This window comes from Triturus cristatus, chromosome 1_1, assembly GCF_964204655.1.
Source record: "Triturus cristatus chromosome 1_1, aTriCri1.1, whole genome shotgun sequence".
NCBI classification, from domain to species: Eukaryota; Metazoa; Chordata; class Amphibia; order Caudata; family Salamandridae; genus Triturus; species Triturus cristatus.
In genome coordinates, this window is record NC_140579.1 from 1,155,421,355 (window position 1) to 1,155,436,360 (window position 15,006).

A 15,006-nucleotide genomic window follows, 5' to 3' on the forward strand; every position below is an offset into this window, starting at 1 on the left:
TTTTCAACTGTGTGGTGGCAATAATCAGGCTGAACAAAGAACTCCAGACCTTTACCAGCCCGCTTCTTATCCGGGCGAGCCAACTCCTACACGGCTTCCCGAGCCAGGAAATTATTTAGAGAAATTAGGATAGCTCTAGGTCTAACTGATGTTTGTGCGGGCCGGAACAAATTGAAAAAAGAAATCTGTGTGCCCGCTGCACTTCTTTCTGCCAGTCCCAGTGTTTAAGTTCTAGGAAAGCCTCTGAAAACAACTCGATAATAAACGTACGAGGGTTCTGGCCCTCCATACCCTTAGGAATCTGCAAGACCCTTAGATTGCTCCGACAAGAGCGATTTTTCTAAATCGGCCAATTTCCATTGAGTGTCATCTTTTAAAGTGTGCATAGTCTCAGTCATACCTTTCTGTGCTACCAGTTCGTCCTCTAAGGCAGAAATCCGTGTCTCAGCTTTGTTGAGCCTAGTAGTAAATTCCATGCAAGTTTTTGCGATTCGACGGACCGAAATCTGAAGCTTACGGCAGGAACTTTGCACTCTCAGACTCTGTCCGTGTCTCTTCCCTATGAGTCATTATAGTTTGATATATCAGGGCTAAAGAGATTTCTTCAGATGGAGCCGGTGCGCTAAGCACCTCATTTCCAGTACCAGTGCCATTCTGAGTTGTAAAAGAGTAATCCCACTGTAGCACATTGCCACCATTACTGCTGTCACCCAATGCAGGACCTTCTTTAATCTCATGTTTCTTTCGTACCGTACGAGGACTATCGTCGGAAGTGTCCCCTCCTGTATCCTTCATCTGTGTGCTGCTGAGGTCGCTGCCACCGGCCCCCTGCAGTACATCATAGATCTTTAAACTTTGCTCTGGGTCTTTACTGGAGGAGTAGAGTGGTCTGAGAGAGAATAAAATGATCTCCAGAGTCTGTTTCCTGCAAGGAAGGTTTAATATTTGGTAAATCCATTTTATCACCTGCCTCTACATTTTTAGGTCTCGCCTGACCCAGCGCATGCGCTGGTCTGGCGAGACTTATTGAGATGGCTCCAAAAAGTGCTACCAGGCCAGCCTAGAGCTACAGTGCATGTGCGCGGGCGCGTGCGCCCCGCGCTTTACCACGACTACTTTCACTTTCGCGGCCGCACGGCCGCTTTGATGTTTGATCGTGATCGCGATAGCGATCACTTTAACTTTCGCGGCTGCTAGGGGAATCTGCTCACTGTAAGAGTTTCATCGCCAATAGACCTAGACGGGTTCACAGGGGGTACAGTGCTTCAGTGCCTGAGATGCATTCCAAGATCCGTTCTGCAGAATTTTGGGGGATATAAACAGAAGACAGTCACGCGCGGCGACCCCGTCTATAGATGACCCTATGTCAGCAAATGTGTGTGTCCTTTTGGTAACCGACATTGTGCCCAGAAGTGCCCAGAAGTCACTCTCAGCTAGGAGCTCTCCGGTGGGGCGGGGCACTGGCTGACCCAAAATATAAACAAGGTTCTGAAATCAGCACGAAGCGTCGTTCAGCGTTTAATTTGACATCGGCACTAAAAAAACATCTTTCCGTGCACCAAACATGCAAATATATTTTATTATGTAATGCGAAGTACATCATTTATTGGTTGTCCTCACGCCATAACCAGCAGTGCCAGTAATCCGGTCTGTAATAGCCCCACACACCAAATGTCTATAGATACAGCACCTCGTGATCAATATGTCTATATTGGCGCTATATCAAACACCTAACTAAAGCAGTTGTAATCTGCCTTTCCAAAGCAACATGGTTGAAACTGTGTCAAACGTTTCAACTAGAACGTTCACAGGCTTTATTGACATTTTCTTCTGCTTTCCGAGAGTTTCATTGCTTGATAGCCCCACACCAGTGCCCCCACACCCACCAACAACAGCACCAACTACACACTAGACACAATTTGCCATTTCCCACTTCAGTGTCTTTATCCATAATCTCTGCGGCAAGTGGGGCGGCTGCTGGCCTCCAGGTGCACGTGCTACTCTCGTCCCGTTTCTCCCAGATAAGGGCTGGACACCGGGACTGAGGCCCGTCAATTACTGCCCTGCTTCATCCCTCATACCTCCTTCAAACAACTGGATACCTACTAACAAAGAATGGTGCCTTTGAAACCGGTCATGTAACACAGGTGTGAAAAGCTGAAATGAAGCAAACACTTTTTGTTTTACAATGGCATATTCAATTCTGAACACATACCATGTATTACTACCTGAAAACACATTGCTCGGCATCGTTCGTTCTTTCTTTCTTCATTAGTAAAGCCAAGTGATAAGACTTATTTGATTTGCCAATGCTTATTATCCGGGCTCGAGTTGTGGTACCACGCTTGTGGACGGCGTCCCCCCACTTATTTTACCCGGAGTTCGATAACTGGAGCAAATGGAGCCACACATTCACTCTTTGGCCTCTCTGGGGCGAGTTCGGAGCTCATTCAGAATGCTGCTCACGTGCTGGCTTCTCTGATGCAATCGCACCTAAGGGGTGAGCGAGGGGAGGCAATGAGTCTGATGGTGCAAGCCACCTTTTGTGACGTCACTTCCTGTTGTGACGTCAGCATCCCCCCCACTTCTTTTTTAGGTCTCGCCTGACCCAGTGCATGCGCTGGTCTGGCGAGACTTATTGAGAAGGCTCCAAAAAGTGCTACCAGGCCAGCCTAGAGCTACAGTGCATGTGCGCAGGCGCGCGCGCCGCGCTTTACCGCGATTACTTTCACTTTCGATTTGATGTTTGATCGTGATCGCGATCACTTTAACTTTCGTGGCCGCACGGCGCTTGGCATAGCCAATAGGTCTCGCTTTTGGTACCTTATAAGTATTTAGTTATGCAACTGTTACATGGCTAAACACTTATAAGGTCCGAAAGGCGAGACCTATTGGCTATGCCAATGCTTGTTTAAGTTTCCCACCTTTACAATAGTTGTACTTTCCAATCCTCCGACAGCGCCTTCCACCATTGGAGTTGATGATACCCGGTTGGTAGAAATGGCTTTACCATAAGAATTAACAGCTTCTCCTTCCTCCGTTTTTGGTCAGATACAGCTAGCCTTCATAACTCCCTCTGCAGGTTCAAGTTGAGGGGAATTAATAGTTTTTTTCTTTCTTTTCCCCCAGAGAAAAACAAAGGAATGGTGCGTTTCCCAATATCTTTAGCAGTTTTTTCCTCAATTGAGACAGTATCCCCCTTAGTAACTTTGTTACCCTGGATACTTGTTGAATTTCTGAGATTCGCCAATCCGACATCGGCTCCACCGCTGGTGAATCAGCCAGGGGGCGAGCTCTCCCTCTCGCAGCCTTAGGCGGCATCGGCAGAAGATTGGCCGCCGTAGAGTCCTGCAGCCACAAAAATCCCAGAACGACGGTATCGCCAAGTGCTCCAGTAGCCTCTCAGCAATCGCCGCAATCCCACCGAGATTACTGCTGATGTGATACTCCGCATTCCGGGGAGACCGTAAACAAGTAAGTCAGTTCCGTAGCTTTGTATTTAAACAACGTTTTACCGTGGAAGTCAGTTCTCTGACGCTGACACCCTTCTGTGCTCGTAACCGCGGTAAAGCCAAAGCCGTGATACCAGGTGTAACAATCAGAAAGACACGCTCGAGGCAGCATGTAATAACCAATCCCCCAAGTTTCCACAAAAGCTACTTCTCAAACGATCGCTGCATGACTCCCACTGAGAAAACATTCTCTCTGAGCCATTCCCCAGTCGATGTTAGTATCGTTGTCAGTGTGGAAGCCGGGAACCCGGGAGAGGCTAGCTCACACGTACGAGCTTGCGGACGCCATCTTGCCCTCAATATTTAAGATAATCAGGTGTAAGTATGGATATGAACCACTTTTAAATGGAATATAACATAAGGGTATACATTACATAAACTCTTTTTTGTTTCAAGAGAAATCACATACTATATGTATAAGGATAGTTTCTTTTTAGTTTTCTAATCATTAAATGTTATTCAAAGTATTAAAGCACACATCGTAAAAGTCGAGTTTCATCTTTATAGTAAGTACGTATACTAAGTAAGGATGGTTTATTTCATCAAGCCTTCAAAGAGTATATCAATCAGTTATGGTAAAACACATTCTAAGTAAATTCTCTAATGCTACAGTGAATGCACTCTTTAAAATTGATGTCAAATGCAACTCTTACATTAATCGTTAAACCACACTAGAAACATGTGCTAAGTGCGCATTCTTTTTATGTATCTGTTGAGTACTTGTGATGTATTAGTGACGTGTAAAGGGTGGGCACATTTTCGATGCACCAGGGATAAGTGAGAGTAAGAGAGAGAGAGTGAGATGATGTTGAACATTTTGAAAAGATTTTCAACAGTAGATCCAGCTTTTTTTTTAGGTATTCCACAGAGATACTGTGTTCAGTGTAGGTTTACCGTTTTTTCAATATTTTATTTCCACAACACAGATCTGGCCACACAGTAAATGCACTGATGCTTGCCACAACCAACGTAGGTCCTCATTACCATGGCCACATTAATCCTGATATGGGCACAAACGTATGCTTGCATCTGAATCTGGATTCCAAGTAATCCACAAATACCACACTGACCTAGCAGTTTTTCCCTGCCTGTGTCAAGGACTGGACCGTGTCCAGATCTATTAAATTTCCTTCCTGATTGCCCGAGGAAAAGGCAACGCTTCTAATTAGCTGTGGTGCCACCTAGCAATTATTATTCATATAAAAATTATCATCTGTCTCCTTAATAGAGCCCCAACTAGGAGAAAAAAAACAACGAAGGGTGGGAAAAAACTCGGATTGAAGATGATGAATTATCAAGTGTTGGGAAGCAACACACCTAAAAAAGCAAATTAGAGTTGAGAAAGGGTCTAGCATTGACATTTCAGAACAAGAATCCAGGCAGGAATTCAGCTGCAAGTAGACCAAAAAATCAGGGACAGAAATTGGTGCATTAAAACATCTCTATCACTCTTTGTATATGGTCTAAATAAGCAGTAGCTTCTAATGATATAGATTAACTTAATCTTGGATTGGAAACTTCAGGCAACAATCACTGAGAATCTACCATCTTCTAAGGCTTGTTTATAGGGCTTGCAATGCCTACACCTTCAGAGATTTTGCGTCGTGCAGGTATGAGAAGAACCCCACATTTTGCTTCTTCCCCAGCAAGCTTCCATGCTCTGACCACCGCTCTTCATGGTACACACTCTATGCAAGCCACAGGACATCCCTCTTGGTGACTGCGGCCACAGAAACACTGATGTGGTCAGAGAAGGGAGAGATGCCCTCCTGTGCACTGAACATGCAGACTAGTAACACACTGTCTCACTATGAGCTAACTGCGGATACCAAGAACACGCTGCAGTCCGATGTCTTTGGTAAGTTCTTTGCACAGATATAACAGCATGTAAAACCTGAAGAAATGTATGTGGGGAAAAATTGAAATATGTTGAGTTTTGCTGCCTGAAACAGGGGATAAACTTGTGCTATTACTGACTTCTCTGATATTCCGACCATTGGATATCAGAATATGGAGATTGTAATGCACATGGGGAAAACTGAACCCAACGGTATTAGGATTTCTACATCTGGTATTATTACCTCCTGGGATTATCAACAGTTAAAGTGAGGGTTTTAGATTTACAATTAAACAAATTCAAATTTACAGGCCCAGCAATATGAAGAAGAGTCCTAGGTTAGGAATGAGTAGGATATTCTGCCTTAAAGCACGGGATAAAGGTGAAAAAGGCAGAAACTTGAGGTCATTGCAGAATGCAGTGTCGTCCATTCCAAATTCTTAGAATGTAGGAGAGAGCGGGGTGCTCAGTCTTATATTTTTTTTAGCTTCTGGCAATGTCCTGCATAAGTTGTGGTGTACTTCTAATTGTACATGAACATCATGAAACGGAGAGTCACTTATAAATATATGATGATTGCTAGAGTGTCAAAAGCTTAAAAAGGAGGTCTTTAACACCACTCACACCTCTAGGAAAGCCAACGGATGTAAATATGAATTGAGTTGATACAGTCAACCCTCCTGGGTCCCGTGACTGGATAAGCTGGGGTTTGAATCACAGCTCTAATAATGGCAAGCAGGAAGCATGTTGTCTCCATCACTGTGTGGTACGAATAGTTATTGCCACACTGAGCTAACCTTTTCGGAGGAATGATGGGTTTAGTTCTCCACAGAATGAAGAGTTTATAGCTGACACAGTTTATTCGTTTTGGCGGTGTGACACTGGAACTGTCTGATATTTGTCCAGAATGAAGGCCAGAGGTTGGCAGCGGAAATAAGAATGTGACATTTGACTGTGAGAGAGTTGGGTGAGTCACGGTTGAGCAAGAGAGAAACTATCACTTGAGTAGAGCAGGAGGAATACTATTTTGGTTTTATTTAGTTTGATTGAAAAACCATGTCACCCAGTTTACCAAGGAATCTACGAAGTCTGTCAATCTACTTATGTCATCCATGGAAGACAATCTGAGGTGGTGTCATTTGCATATTCACAAATTGTCATGACATGTTAGGCATTCCTTTAAAAAGAGTACTTCGAGTCTTGGAAAGACTCACTCTTCACAAAAGACTGAAGACAGGACTCCATAAGCAAAAATAAGTAGCGAATTTGTCCAAAAGGGTCTCATGAGAGATTGTGAAGGAGTACGAGAAGCAGAAATTCAACTTTACCTAGAATGTGCAATGCCTCATCAAACACTCTGGCTGTACCATGGTCTGCGGCTGGAGAGAAACTCAGCAAGTTGTTTGGAGAAATGTTATTGTAGTTTATTGTAGACTGTGTTCTCGAAAGGTTCCCCAAAAAAGGAGAGTTTTTTTAACAGGCTTAAATTCCTCATAATACTAGGAACAAAGTTGATATTCCTAAAAAGAGACATAATTTGGAAGAAAAAAATCAGTTTGGTGGAAATTAACTTTGGTAGATTGAGAAATTAACAGTTTTGAAAAGGACAGAAGCTGTTGAGAGGGCACTTCCTTCAATGGATTTTGCAACTATTGCCTCATCTGTACATGAAGGTAACATTAAAGAGGAGATACTGAAATTAGGACGGGACAGTCTGTTTCTAGAAAGGGTAGCCACGGTGTCATGTTGATGCAAATACGGGGAGGTGGTGTGCTATCCTTACAGACTTTCTGGGGCAGACAGTTGTGAAGATCTGTGATGAAGTCTACAATTGAGAGGCCGGAGGATGCCAGTGCAGCCGACGGTGCGCCCACAGGAATGTTATTTAAAGAATGTTGAATGATTTAGATGGCTCTGTCCGAGCAGAGCTCCTGAAAGGAATGGCCAAGTACTGTACCCGGTCAAGTAGAAATGGCGTCTCAACTGTGCTGAGCTTTCAGCTGCAGAAATAAGATCACGCATGTTTCCATGCCAGTAAAGATCTGTAGTCGGAAGCTGTCCTTACTCTGGTAAATTTAAATGTTCACCTCTGAAATCTCATGTAGTAATTAATGAATGTCTTTATTTATGCATATTCACATAGGATGGGCAATGCCCAAAGCTGCCAGAGGGGTTTTGCAGTAGATTACTTTGTTACATGAAATTTACAGATTTTGTAAATGACACCATACGATTAAAAAAATTATCAAAGACCCAAAATTACAAAATGGTAGAACATTACAGAAAAGTAAAATGTGCAAGAAGTATATACCTCTCATCCGAGGTGTTGGCCTTCAATAGATCAGACTGAGATAGCATATAAGTCCCAAAGGACAGTTGCAGCTAATTTGTGCTGCTAGGTGGTGGTGAATTGGCTGAAACACACTCCAGCTAAGAAAGACTCACGATTGTCGATTAAGAGCGCTGTCTGCGGCTCAAACTGGGAGAATGCATTAAAATGTATTAATTGGTTATGTACTTTGAAAATGTTTTATATTTTCACCCACTTGTAAGCCATCATTATATGGCTTTTTTGATACTAACAGTAAATAAACATGGATGAAAAATGGGCAAGAGAAATACTCTTTAACTAAAATCTGTATTAGAGGGTCTAATTAAGTCGAGTTTCTGATTGGCCAGCAGGGTTTGAAGAAGTTACATGCACCCAAGTTGTCTGTCATGATGTTATTTTTACCTGTTTAAATCAAGACTTTCGAAGGCTGCCAGTTGAGCTAACTTTCATATTTGCGTGCTAGCACCTGATCATAGGGTTCAGTGAACTTCTACCTTTAAAAAAAGAGTTCTAGTGTTTCTTCTTTGGTCAAGTTAAGTTGACAAGGTAAACAAAGACGTCCAGGCTTTATAGGTGAGTGGCTAGTGGTGATCAGAAGGAAAGTTTATTAGAGTTCAAGGCATGGTTGGCAGGCCGAGAGACTCAAGTTCTTGAGAACACTGCCTCCTACAGTTTCATCATACACTAAAATGCACTCAATCCAAAAGAATTTCTCGTCATATTATGATATGTTATCTCGGTTTAAGAGTGCAGCTTGTCACCCAATAGGACATCCAGACGCTGGAAAAGGTGTGCAGATGTGGATCTGAGGGGGGTGAGCAAGAGGTAAGTTAGAGGTTAGTTGAAGAGCCAGGTCTTCAGTTTCTTGTGGAATTCGAGAAGTGTGGAGGAGGCCCGGTGTGTATAAAAAGGGTATTCCATATGTGGGTGCAATGTGAAAGAAGGCTAGGCTTTCAGTTCTGCTTTTGGGGATATTGGATGGGGGGGGTGCGAGGGAGAGTGAGTCAGATTGTAGGAGTCTGCTCAGGGGGTGGAAGTGCAGGCACCCGTTGAGGTATGCAGGTCATATGTTGTGCATTACCCTGTGTGTGTGTGAGGAGTTTGAACTTGCAGCGTTTGTGTACTGGTAGCCAGTTAAGCTCTCTGAAGTGTATAGTGTTGGGTGCGGTGAGGGAGATATAGGATGAGTCTTGCTGCAGCTTGAAATTGGTGACGTCCTTTTATAGGTTGCTGCTAACATTGGCTTGGTATGTTTCAAGGATGCTGTGCCAGTTGTCTTGCGTTATTTTGTCTCCGTTCCGCTGGGCAGGTTGATGTTGGTGTGCGCGTTGGCTTGCGGTGGGGTAATTTGGAAGTGTATGATGGAGTAGTTGGTCTAGGTGTGCGATGAGGAGGAGAGGTATTTATTGTTGGTCCTGGCGGTGAAGATAAGGTCAAGTGTGTGACCTGCGATGTGTGCGTGAAGAGCTGGCTGAGTTCGATATTGTGCAGGCTTGCGAAGAGGTCGTGGAGGAGGAATCGGTGAGGTCTTTCAAGTAGAGATTGAAGTGGCCGAGTCCATTGATTTGACGTTCAGGGGAGAGAGGAAGTCTGAGATGAGGTTGCTGAAGTTTGTTAGCGGTCCTGGTGTTCTGTAGGCCAAGGTTCCTTTCAGGGTGAAACTGTTGTTTGATTGGAGGCTGAAATGCATGTTTTCCATGAAAGAGGTGTCTGGGTCCATTGAGGTGTCTCATTTAATGGGTTCTTTGAAAATAATAGCGAGTCCACCTCCTAGCTTGTGGAGAAAATCTTGGTGTGTGATTTTACAACCTAGCGGGATGGCCACAAACATTTTGGGAGAAGACGCTGGGTCCAGCCATGTTTCATCCAGGAAGAGGAGGTCTGGTGTGCTGTGCCTGAGAATGTCCCAGATTTCTATGAAGTGTTTCCTGAGAGAGCAGGTGTTGAGCATGCAGGCTAATTTATCTGAGAGACCGGAATACCGTGGTGTGGGGTATCGGTCTGCTGTGGTGTAGGTGATGGGGTGAAAGAGTGTAGGGGCTTGGGTAGGAGGGATGTTGCCATGGCATTGGGGACAGAAAACTGTCCTACCATGCTGAGTGGAGCAGTGCAGCACCAGTGGGCTGTTGGGCATTCTGGTTTTAGCGAGAGGAGGGTGGCTGCTGTGTATCAATGGGGCTTGATGGACCTGGGGTCATGGCGCTGGCTCAGTCCAGGCGCGAATGGATGCAGATGGACTTTCCCAACAGTGCTGCTGCCATTAAGTAGGTCCTAGGAGGAGCGCAGGGGAGCAATGGGTGGAGCTAGGGAGGGAGGGAAGAAGCAGGAGAGCAGGTAAGGAACTTGGGAGGCTGGAGGTGGAAAAAGCACGGGAGGGTGACGAGGGGGGCTGTGGGTGCCTCAAGTCGAAAAGTGCATAGAATCACAAGAATGGAAAGGAGGAAAGGATTGAAGGTGAAAAGATTTTAAAAGAGCACTAGCGTGGAAAAGTTCATAAGGAGACACAAGAGTAAAGGTTCAGATTAAGGCACAAGAGGGAAAGTTTCAGAAAAAGGCACCATGGAAAGAGGGGGTGGGGCCTCGAGCCGCACGGCTGGTTCTGAGAGATCCTAGACTGGTTGGGGGACCAGTCCCAGGTAAGGGGAGGGCAGAGCTTGGGCCTAGGCATAGAATGGGATCTCTGTTGCTTCTGGCAAAAGGGAATGCTGTCTTGAAAGCACCATCAAGCTCCTGACGAGGATGAGAAAAGCTCTTGTGTTTCCAGAGCATATGGGAGTAGCTCAACTAGACCAGGATTTTTCTTTGCATTCTTGGACCTGAAGCCCTTCTGATTTCATTATTTAAACAACATTTGGGAAAGCCAATAGGTCTAACCTGTGTGAGAGCTATCAGCAGTGTGTTTTAGCCATGTTGTACACCAGCGTGATTGCTGTTCAGCATAGCTAAACGTTAGGATGGCGGGGTTGGGTGTGGAGTGGAGTGGAATAGGTCAGATTGGGGTGGAGTGGAGTGGGTAGAGTGAGGTGGGGTAGATTGGGCTAGAGTGGGGTAGGTTAAGGTAGAGTGGAGTGGGTGGATTGGAGTAGGGTGGAGTGGGGTAGAGTGGGGAATATTGGGATTGAGTGGGGAAGACTGGTGTAGATTGTAGTGGAGGGAAGTGGTATAGATTGTGGTGGAGTGGAGTATAGTAGAATGGGGTAGAGTAGAATGGGGTATATTGGGGTAGAGTGGATTAGATCAGGGTCGATTGGAGTGGGGTGGAGTAGATTGGGGTAAAGTGGGGTAGAGTTGAGTGGGGTGCATTGGTGTGGAGTGGGGTAGATTGGGGTAGTTTGGTATGAGGTAGAGTGGGGTATATTAGGGTAGAGTGGAGTGGGGTAGAAGAGGCGGAGGTTTGGAGTTGGGTAGATTGAATTGGAGTAGGGTAGGGTAGATTGGGGTAGGGTGGAGTGTGGGGTAGATTGGAGTGAGGTAGATTGGAGTGGTGTGGCATAGAACGCAGTGAGGTAGATTGGACTGGGGTAGATTGGATTTGGGTAGAGTCTGTTAGATTGAGGTGGAGTGGGGTACAGTGGAGTAGATTGGAGTGGGGTAGATTGGATTAATGTAGAGTGGGGTAGATTGGAGTGGAGTGGGGTAGATTGGAGAGGAGTGGAGTGTGGTAGATTGGAGTACATAGTAGTAGAGTGTAATGTGGTAGATTGGGGTGGGGTAGATTGTAGTGGAGTAGGGTAGAGTGGAGTGGGGTAAAGTAGAGTGCGGTAAATTGGGGTAGACTGTAGGGGAGTAGATTGGGGTGGGGTGCAGTGCGGTAAAATTGGGAAGAGAGGGGTAGAGTGGGGTAGATTGGGGTAGATTAGTGGACAGAGTGGGGTAAATTTGAGTAGATTGTAGTGGAGTGGATTGGGATAGATTGGAGTGAGCTAGATTGGGGTCGACTGGAGTGAGCTAGATTGGGATAAAATGAATTGTGGTAAAGTGTGGTAGAGCGGAGCGGGGTAGATTGGGATAGAGTGTAGTGGGGTAAATTGGGATAGAGTAGATTGGGGCAGATTGGGGTAGAGTGGAAAAGGGTAGATTGTAGTGGAGTAGATTGTAGTGTAGTGGATTGTAGTGTAGTGGGGCAATAGCAAAGCCACAACCCTCACCGTGGAACATGCAAATTATTATTATTATTATTATTAGTCGAATTTGTATTGCGCATAGCTGCCCCAGCAACGGGGCGTCCCAGCGCCACCATAGACAGTAGACGTGAGCCAAGGGAGGAAAATTTAAAGTTAGACAGGAAACAGCCAGGTCTTTATGGCTTTGCGGAAATCAAGGTGGTTCTGGATCGTTCTGATGGAAGCAGGGAGCGAATTCCAGAGTTTCGCAGCAAGACTGCGAAAAGAACAGCCACCAGCTCTAGCTTTCAGAACTCGAGGAATGCTGACCAACGCTTGGTCAGCAGATCTAAGGGAACGCCGCGGCACGTAAAACTCTAACTCTAAAGGTGCCTGTAGGGTCAGGATCCTGTGCGACACACAAAGAGACTTGAATTGAATACGCTTTTCAACAGTCAACCAATGAAGTTTAGGAAGCACATGGGCAATTGAGCAAGATATCGGAAGAGCCACCAGAATGCGAGCTGCTGCATTCTGTACTCTCTGCAGAAGCCTAATGCTGGACTTATTGGCGCCCAGATAGAGGGAATTGCCATAGTCCAGTCTAGATAGGATTGTCGCCTGGACAATGGTTTGACGCACTTTGGGCGGAAAGAAACCCAAAAGTGGTTTCAGACCTCACAAAAGCCCAAAACAGACCCCTGCCACTGCTTTCGATTGGATGTCGAAAGTCATACCACTGTCGAACCACACGCCCAGGTTCTTCACAGCCTCCTTGGGCAAGGGGGCGGGTTTAAGACGATCTGGCCAACACTGCTCGGACCACAACTCTCGGTCCTTCCCGAACAATAAGACCTCAGCCTTACTGGCGTTCAACTGCAAGCAGTTTGCTGCCATTCAGTCCGCCACCACTAAAAGGTCCTCTTTGAACTTGTCCAGATTGGTGCTGCATTTCTTAGAGAAGGCGATCACCAATTGGGTGTCATCAGCATACGACACCAATGACAATCCCCTACCTTTGGTTACCGAAGCCAGGGGTCGGACATAGATGTTGAACAGTAGGGGGCTCAAAATTGAGCCCTGCGGCACCCCCTGATGCAAAGCAAACTCCTGCGAATGAAAAGGTGGCACGGAGACCTGAAACGACCTCCCCTCCAGAAAGGACCGGAGCCAGTCCAAAGCCACATCCCTGATACCAATTTCCTGTAGGCGCTTTTAAAGTATCGCGTGAGAGACTGTATCGAACGCGGCACTTAAGTCCAAAAGGACTAAGGCCGCTGAATCACCGACATCCAGACTCCCCCCGGATTGCATTCTCAATAAGAGTTTTAACTGCATGAAATGACAAGGTCACATAGACGCAGCCGGTCTGACCAACAGGGTGCCTTCCAGCGACCCTGTCGTTTTTCAGCCAGTGCAACACAGTCTCTATACTGGGATTTGTAATGGGAACAGTCAAAGTACACAGGTAGGGTGTTTACTGCTGCTGACTGAGAACAGCACTCCTTGAAGCCTGCCAACAGTGGTGCATTAATGACTCAACAATTACAAGAGGTCTTTGGTTGAAAAAACACAAGCTGCATTCCCTCAACACCCTTTGATTCCGGACAAATCACCCCTTCTCCATAAATGTGAATTTTTGCATTGAAAATGGTGCTCAACTTAATCCGCTCAGTACTTTCCGGTGAAGTCGAGTTCGCGATACTTAAAACTGCACACAAAAAATAGCACCAACAATTTACTGGGGGAGCTGCGGAAGGACACTAATTAAGTTAAATCAATCTGTATTTCATCCATGCACCACAGAAACACAAGGAAGTCACACAGTAAGTGACAACTTGCAAGTGCTGCCGAATTAAAAGGTAGCAAAGAAGAGTGATAATGATTCCAACGAATGGCTTAAAGCCCTTTTCAGAGATTTCTTTTTTTTATACAATAGGTCATTGCCAAGCAACGGAGCATGCGCGCTGCCAGCAGCCTCGACCTAAAAAAGACTGTAAATCACAGAATGCATTTCAGAAACCTAGATGCACACATCTGTGAAACTTGAATGCTCTCGATCAGCAGAGGTCTTCTAGACAGTGATGTAAAATCATGGCCGGCATTACAAGATCAGGAACATTCGGAGTACAGGTTCTGATTACAGGTCTTTCAGGAGACCAGCTAATTGCATTGTGTGAGGTGTACTACTGTTGCGCTTGTATATTGATGAAAGCTGCAGAAGAACAATCTCTTTGACACAGGGACTTTGCCGGTCACTTGGTATGTCCGTGCCTCATTTTACGCTCTTGTTTATCATGTTTTAGTCTAGTAAAGTGTTAATAGTAGCTCTCTGCGCTATCAAAAGCTTTTTGGAAGTCAATGAAGCATGCATTCTAATTGCGCCTGTTTTTCATGCTCCTGTAGTTTAGTAAAGAAAGGTCCACTGTGTTGCCAGCTTTTCACAGTCTGGCATGAATCTCATCTGCAACCATGGAAGTATGTTTTCAGCTGTTATCCAGGCACACAACTCTTTTTTCAGAAGGGTGGAATAGTATTTAGAATTTTCGTCTAGTGCTATCAATCTCTAGTTGTCAGGGTCTTTCTTTTGTATAGGCTGTAAGACTGATCCGCGTTGCTATTCTGGGATGATACTATTGATGTAGCAACCAATGAATGGGAAGCTCCGAGTATCTGACCAATAACTTAAGTTGAAGATTGCTTTGGCAGGCCATTTGGGCCTTGGAAGCCATCCTTTCTACCTGCTTTTGTAACGGATGTTACCTTATCACCTAGGATCCAGTCCATGGGGATGGGGTTATATACATTTGGTGGTTTATTTGAATTGATGCTCAGGTCTGCATTTCCTAATTTGCAGAATTGACTAATCAGTGTTACAAGGGAGCAATGTTTGGGACTGGGATATCAGACACATTGCTTGGGCTACTTGATATATAGAGACTCTGACGAGTTAACAGTGTTACCTGCCAGGAAACATCATGAACCATCGATTGAGTTCACATATTCCCAGAGTTTCTTTGACAGATTGGCCACACATACCTTTTGCAAGTCTCCCCATTGCCTCAGTTTTTCCTTGCGTTTTCCATTTGAGGTCTGTTTCTTATCGTTTAGATTGTGACTTCCTGGATTAGTTCATCCTTGTTCTTCTTTTAGCTTGTCTAATTGTTCTGGTCAGCTCCTTTTTAGGTCTCGCCTGAGCTATCGCATGCGCTGCTCGGCGAG

At 45.3% G+C, this 15,006-nt stretch overlaps 1 protein-coding gene across 3 annotated transcripts in view; it reads left to right on the forward strand.

Moving 5' to 3' along the window:
* The window catches only part of LOC146871773 (S-adenosylhomocysteine hydrolase-like protein 1), a 906,307-nt gene that overhangs the window by 429,399 nt on the left and 461,902 nt on the right, over positions 1 to 15,006 (forward strand). Inside the window, exon 1 of one of the 3 annotated variants that reach the window (XM_085651329.1) lies at positions 3,254 to 3,474. The exons of the other annotated variants lie outside the window; for them this stretch is intronic. The gene's annotated coding sequence lies outside the window, so the exon portion shown is untranslated. Of the gene's footprint in view, positions 1 to 3,253; positions 3,475 to 15,006 lie in introns of those variants that run through there. 3 annotated transcript variants of the gene reach the window in all.